This window comes from Malaya genurostris, chromosome 2 (genome assembly GCF_030247185.1).
Source record: "Malaya genurostris strain Urasoe2022 chromosome 2, Malgen_1.1, whole genome shotgun sequence".
Classification (NCBI taxonomy): domain Eukaryota; kingdom Metazoa; phylum Arthropoda; class Insecta; order Diptera; family Culicidae; genus Malaya; species Malaya genurostris.
In genome coordinates, this window is record NC_080571.1 from 115,964,060 (window position 1) to 115,970,976 (window position 6,917).

The following is a 6,917-nucleotide window of genomic DNA, read 5'->3' on the forward strand; positions in this document are numbered from 1 at the left end:
GTGTGTGTGTGTGTGTGTGTGTGTGTGTGTGTGTGTGTGTGTGTGTGTGTGTGTGTGTGTGTGTGTGTGTGTGTGTGTGTGTGTGTGTGTGTGTGTGTGTGTGTGTGTGTGTGTGTGTGTGTGTGTGTGTGTGTGTGTGTGTGTGTGTGTGTGTGTGTGTGTGTGTGTGTGTGTGTGTGATCTATACGTTGCAGGAATAGGTAGTTACAACAGTAATATAAAAGATTTGTTGGTTTATGAATATCACCATTCTTGAATTTCTATCTAAATGGTATTTCATTAGTTTCGTGATAAATTGACCAGTTAGAGTTACAGAGCTGATTGTGATTTCTATTACTGTCTGATGTTTTCCCGTTATGGTGGTTCATTGTTTCTTCGATCTTTTATTCGAGATAGCATAATTAACTATCTAAACGACTTTCCAAGAATTCCGTTTCACCTAGGGCGTACTTTTGCTTTAGGTGATACGTTTTCTCCATCAGACCGTAGAATTGATCGTTCAAAGTATTTCCCATTTCAGCTGTCTTTCCGTTTAATTGAACTAATGACTCAGATAACCGATGTATCTTTTCATTGTCGTGCATCCTTATTGCTTTTAGTTCGGTTTTGACGTCATTTTCACCTAATAGGAAGCTTCACAAGAATCCAAAGCGTCGAAATCTTGTTCTCTCATATTCAATTTCGGAAATTGCATCCGAGCATAATTTGAAGACGCTCCAAATTCTATCCATATTTTCATTTTTTATGTCTTTATTCATACGCTTCCTAGTTGCTGACATATTATATTGTATGTCTTCGATCAATTCCCGGTCTTCATTCGGTGATATCGACGTGTTAATATTTGTCCGCCATATACCCCGTTTCATGAAAGTAGTTCCTATGTGGTCGAGAAATACTCCATCTTGCTCGACCGGTGTTACTAACAAAGAATTCGCCGTGCTGAGAACTGCTGCCGTAGTTAATATAGCTGCAAGTACAGAACGAGGAGAAAAACGAATAACTTGTTTTGTATTTCTTTTCTTTTTCCCGATTGAGAAATATTATAATTTCTCGCTTCATTTCAATCCGGTGATCTTCAAACGTAGGATCAGCGGATTCAGGCTCAGATACGTGTATTATTACATGCTCTGACTCCTGTTTATTTTGCGTCGACTCAGGAGTTAAATCCTTCCTCTCGACGTCCAATAGTACCTTTTCTGGTGATAACTTCAGCTTGTCTAGCTACGCCATCATCAGAAATAATTAATTTGACAACACACGCCTCCAAAATGTGGAGCCGCTGGAGGGTTGAACACCCATGAAATCTCTAGCTCCGCTGCATCCCATTGACTCATTTTTGTGTTGAGTTCTTGTAGGAGACTTTTCAACTCTCTTTCGTCTCCAACAAAATTAGTTCCGTTGTCGCTGTAAAGCTGAGTTACCTTACCTCAGCGACACTGAAAATTTCTAAAACATACGAAGAAGGTATCGAAGGATGTTTTCTGCCATTTCGATGTGTATCCATCGAGTTACTAGACAGGTGAATATAACACCCCATTTTTTTCTTTCTTATCTCGTTAAAGGGCCCGAAAAATTCCACTCCACTAAACTGGAACGGAAACGAATTTAAATTAGTTCGCACCGGAGGAAGAGGCGCCATCCTAGGCACTGCTACATGAGCTGTATTCAGAATACATTTCTGACAAAAACTTTTTACATTTTTTTAACAAGCAGATTAGTTATATGACTATTCTGAGGCAAGATTATTGGGTATTTTTGCTCATATTCCACATAAGTACTATACTCCAATCTACTACGCGCCCTCATGACTCCAGTCTTGTCGTCTATGAAAGGATATAATTTCCTTAAGCAACCTTCCTTGGGTACATAGTCCCTCGTTTGCTTCCTTTCTTCTTCGTTTTGAATGTCGTACCTTGGCATTCCTTTTATTTCTTCTGCGAACACTTCTAGTTGAATGTTCCTAAATAGAAAATTTTCAGCTTCTCTTTTATCGTTCAGAGTTATAGCTGGATCAAAACTACGTTTGGAAGTAACGAAATCGATAAATTTCTTCCGAATTGTAACTCTTCGAACCAATTTTCTCCAATCAGAAAATGCCCTGATATCTATAAATTCGATGTCTGAAGAGTGTATGTTTACAAAATTGCGCATTTCCTCTTCCGTGAGTGCAATAATTGGTTTAGGTCATTTTTTTCCCTTTTTTCTCTCAAAATCTCCGGTCCATCGTACCACATTGCATCGTTCTTTGAGGTTTTCGTCCCAATATCTGCTGGATTTGCCTTTGAAGGCACCCATCTCCATTGGCTTGGGTCCGTAGTTTCTAAAATTTCTCTGATACGATTTACGATAAATGATTTATATGATTTAAAATTCCGTGTACCATCTGCAGTTTCTTTCATGATTGGTTACATTTATTTGACTGGTTTACTGTAATTTGAATTTCGTATGATCATATGATTATCAAATTTCATTCATTAGTAAGTAATGGTTAGTAATTCAAAATAATCGTTTTAGGACATCATATACCTGTTTCGATTTCACTGCCTAAAAAATTACCTAATTGAAAAGTGTGTGTGCATGTGTATGTGAGCTATCCGTTGCAGGAATAGGTAGTTAAACAGTAATAGAAAAGATTTGTTGGTTTATGAGTATCACCATTCTTGAATTTTCAGTCGCGTAGTGACAATGTGTATGCATCATTATGTGGTTATTGTGTTATGGTGTATTATGTTTATCTTTTTCAATAACATTTTCTATCTAAATGGTATTTCCTTAGTTTCGTTATAAATTGTTCAGTTAGATTTAAAGAACTGATTGTGATTTCTATTACTGTCTGATGTTTTCCCGTTATGGTGATTCATTGTTTCTTCGATCTTACGTGGTGATTTCTTATGAAGAACCGGGTTGTGCATTGCTTTGTTTCTGTTCTTGTTTACTTCTAGTTCGTCATGTTTATGAATATCTACTAATCGATTCGTCTCAAAACATGATCATTACTTCACACAGTTACACTATTATTGAATGCTGGATGCCTTCATAATTAGTAATGTTCACTTGCCCCTTGTTTCATTAACGATTAAAAACTTCAAAATTTACGCGACAAGCAATAAAAGTCTTCAAAAATATGAGATGAAAATTTTTCACTTAGTTCACTCACTTACTTAGTTCAACCAGAGAAGTGCACTCAATGTGCGATGGTTTATTTGATTGAAACCAACGATTCTTCGGAGGTTTCTATATTAATTTTGTTCATTGGCCAATTATTTTCCGATGTTTTGAGAAATGAAGGTCCTCTTATCCATAGTGAATCTTTAAAACTCTCCTTTGTAGCTGCATCGGCAAGATCCAGATGGTACGTAATACCATTGATTTCACCAATACGATGTGTAACGAATATTTTATACCTTCTATTCTTTGGTCGAATATTTTATACCTTCTATTTATTTTGCGTCGACTCAGGAGTTAAATCCTTCCTCTCGACGTCCAATAGTACCTTTTCTGGTGATAACTTCAGCTACGCCATCATCAGAAATAATTAATTTGACAACACACGCCTCCAAAATGTGGAGCCGCTGGAGGGTTGAACACCCATGAAATCTCTAGCTCCGCTGCTTCCCATTGACTCATTTTTGTGTTGAGTTATTGTAGGAGACGTTTCAACTCTCTTTCGGCTCCAACAAAATTAGTTCCGTTGTCGCTGTAAAGCTGAGTTACCTTACCTCTGCGACACTGAAAATTTCTAAAACATACGAAGAAGGTATCGAAGGATGTTTTCTGCCATTTCGATGTGTATCCATCGAGTTACTAGACAGGTGAATATAACACTCCATTTTTTTCTTTCTTATTTCGTTAAAGGGCCCGAAAAATTCCACTCCACTAAACTGGAACGGAAACGAATTTAAATTAGTTCGCACCGGAGGAAGAGGCGCCATCCTAGGCACTGCTACATGAGCTGTATTCAGAATACATTTCTGACAAAAACTTTTTACATTTTTTTAACAAGCAGATTAGTTATATGACTATTCTGAGGCAAGATTATTGGGTATTTTTGCTCATATTCCACATAAGTACTATACTCCAATCTACTACGCGCCCTCATGACTCCAGTCTTGTCGTCTATGAAAGGATATAATTTCCTTAAGCAACCTTCCTTGGGTACATAGTCCCTCGTTTGCTTCCTTTCTTCTTCGTTTTGAATGTCGTACCTTGGCATTCCTTTTATTTCTTCTGCGAACACTTCTAGTTGAATGTTCCTAAATAGAAAATTTTCAGCTTCTCTTTTATCGTTCAGAGTTATAGCTGGATCAAAACTACGTTTGGAAGTAACGAAATCGATAAATTTCTTCCAAATTGTAACTCTTCGAACCAATTTTCTCCAATCAGAAAATGCCCTGATATCTATAAATTCGATGTCTGAAGAGTGTATGTTTACAAAATTGCGCATTTCCTCTTCCGTGAGTGCAATAATTGGTTTAGGTCATTTTTTTCCCTTTTTTCTCTCAAAATCTCCGGTCCATCGTACCACATTGCATCGTTCTTTGAGGTTTTCGTCCCGATATCTGCTGGATTTGCCTTTGAAGGCACCCATCTCCATTGGCTTGGGTCCGTAGTTTCTAAAATTTCTCTGATACGATTTACGATAAATGATTTATATGATTTAAAATTCCGTGTACCATCTGCAGTTTCTTTCATGATTGGTTACATTTATTTGACTGGTTTACTGTAATTTGAATTTCGTATGATCATATGATTATCAAATTTCATTCATTAGTAAGTAATGGTTAGTAATTCAAAATAATCGTTTTAGGACATCATATACCTGTTTCGATTTCACTGCCTAAAAAATTACCTAATTGAAAAGTGTGTGTGCATGTGTATGTGAGCTATCCGTTGCAGGAATAGGTAGTTAAACAGTAATAGAAAAGATTTGTTGGTTTATGAGTATCACCATTCTTGAATTTTCAGTCGCGTAGTGACAATGTGTATGCATCATTATGTGGTTATTGTGTTATGGTGTATTATGTTTATCTTTTTCAATAACATTTTCTATCTAAATGGTATTTCCTTAGTTTCGTTATAAATTGTTCAGTTAGATTTAAAGAACTGATTGTGATTTCTATTACTGTCTGATGTTTTCCCGTTATGGTGATTCATTGTTTCTTCGATCTTACGTGGTGATTTCTTATGAAGAACCGGGTTGTGCATTGCTTTGTTTCTGTTCTTGTTTACTTCTAGTTCGTCATGTTTATGAATATCTACTAATCGATTCGTCTCAAAACATGATCATTACTTCACACAGTTACACTATTATTGAATGCTGGATGCCTTCATAATTAGTAATGTTCACTTGCCCCTTGTTTCATTAACGATTAAAAACTTCAAAATTTACGCGACAAGCAATAAAAGTCTTCAAAAATATGAGATGAAAATTTTTCACTTAGTTCACTCACTTACTTAGTTCAACCAGAGAAGTGCACTCAATGTGCGATGGTTTATTTGATTGAAACCAACGATTCTTCGGAGGTTTCTATATTAATTTTGTTCATTGGCCAATTATTTTCCGATGTTTTGAGAAATGAAGGTCCTCTTATCCATAGTGAATCTTTAAAACTCTCCTTTGTAGCTGCATCGGCAAGATCCAGATGGTACGTAATACCATTGATTTCACCAATACGATGTGTAACGAATATTTTATACCTTCTATTCTTTGGTCGAATATTTTATACCTTCTATTTATTTTGCGTCGACTCAGGAGTTAAATCCTTCCTCTCGACGTCCAATAGTACCTTTTCTGGTGATAACTTCAGCTACGCCATCATCAGAAATAATTAATTTGACAACACACGCCTCCAAAATGTGGAGCCGCTGGAGGGTTGAACACCCATGAAATCTCTAGCTCCGCTGCTTCCCATTGACTCATTTTTGTGTTGAGTTCTTGTAGGAGACGTTTCAACTCTCTTTCGGCTCCAACAAAATTAGTTCCGTTGTCGCTGTAAAGCTGAGTTACCTTACCTCTGCGACACTGAAAATTTCTAAAACATACGAAGAAGGTATCGAAGGATGTTTTCTGCCATTTCGATGTGTATCCATCGAGTTACTAGACAGGTGAATATAACACCCCATTTTTTTCTTTCTTATTTCGTTAAAGGGCCCGAAAAATTCCACTCCACTAAACTGGAACGGAAACGAATTTAAATTAGTTCGCACCGGAGGAAGAGGCGCCATCCTAGGCACTGCTACATGAGCTGTATTCAGAATACATTTCTGACAAAAACTTTTTACATTTTTTTAACAAGCAGATTAGTTATATGACTATTCTGAGGCAAGATTATTGGGTATTTTTGCTCATATTCCACATAAGTACTATACTCCAATCTACTACGCGCCCTCATGACTCCAGTCTTGTCGTCTATGAAAGGATATAATTTCCTTAAGCAACCTTCCTTGGGTACATAGTCCCTCGTTTGCTTCCTTTCTTCTTCGTTTTGAATGTCGTACCTTGGCATTCCTTTTATTTCTTCTGCGAACACTTCTAGTTGAATGTTCCTAAATAGAAAATTTTCAGCTTCTCTTTTATCGTTCAGAGTTATAGCTGGATCAAAACTACGTTTGGAAGTAACGAAATCGATAAATTTCTTCCAAATTGTAACTCTTCGAACCAATTTTCTCCAATCAGAAAATGCCCTGATATCTATAAATTCGATGTCTGAAGAGTGTATGTTTACAAAATTGCGCATTTCCTCTTCCGTGAGTGCAATAATTGGTTTAGGTCATTTTTTCCCCTTTTTTCTCTCAAAATCTCCGGTCCATCGTACCACATTGCATCGTTCTTTGAGGTTTTCGTCCCAATATCTGCTGGATTTGCCTTTGAAGGCACCCATCTCCATTGGCTTGGGTCCGTAGTTTCTAAAATTTCT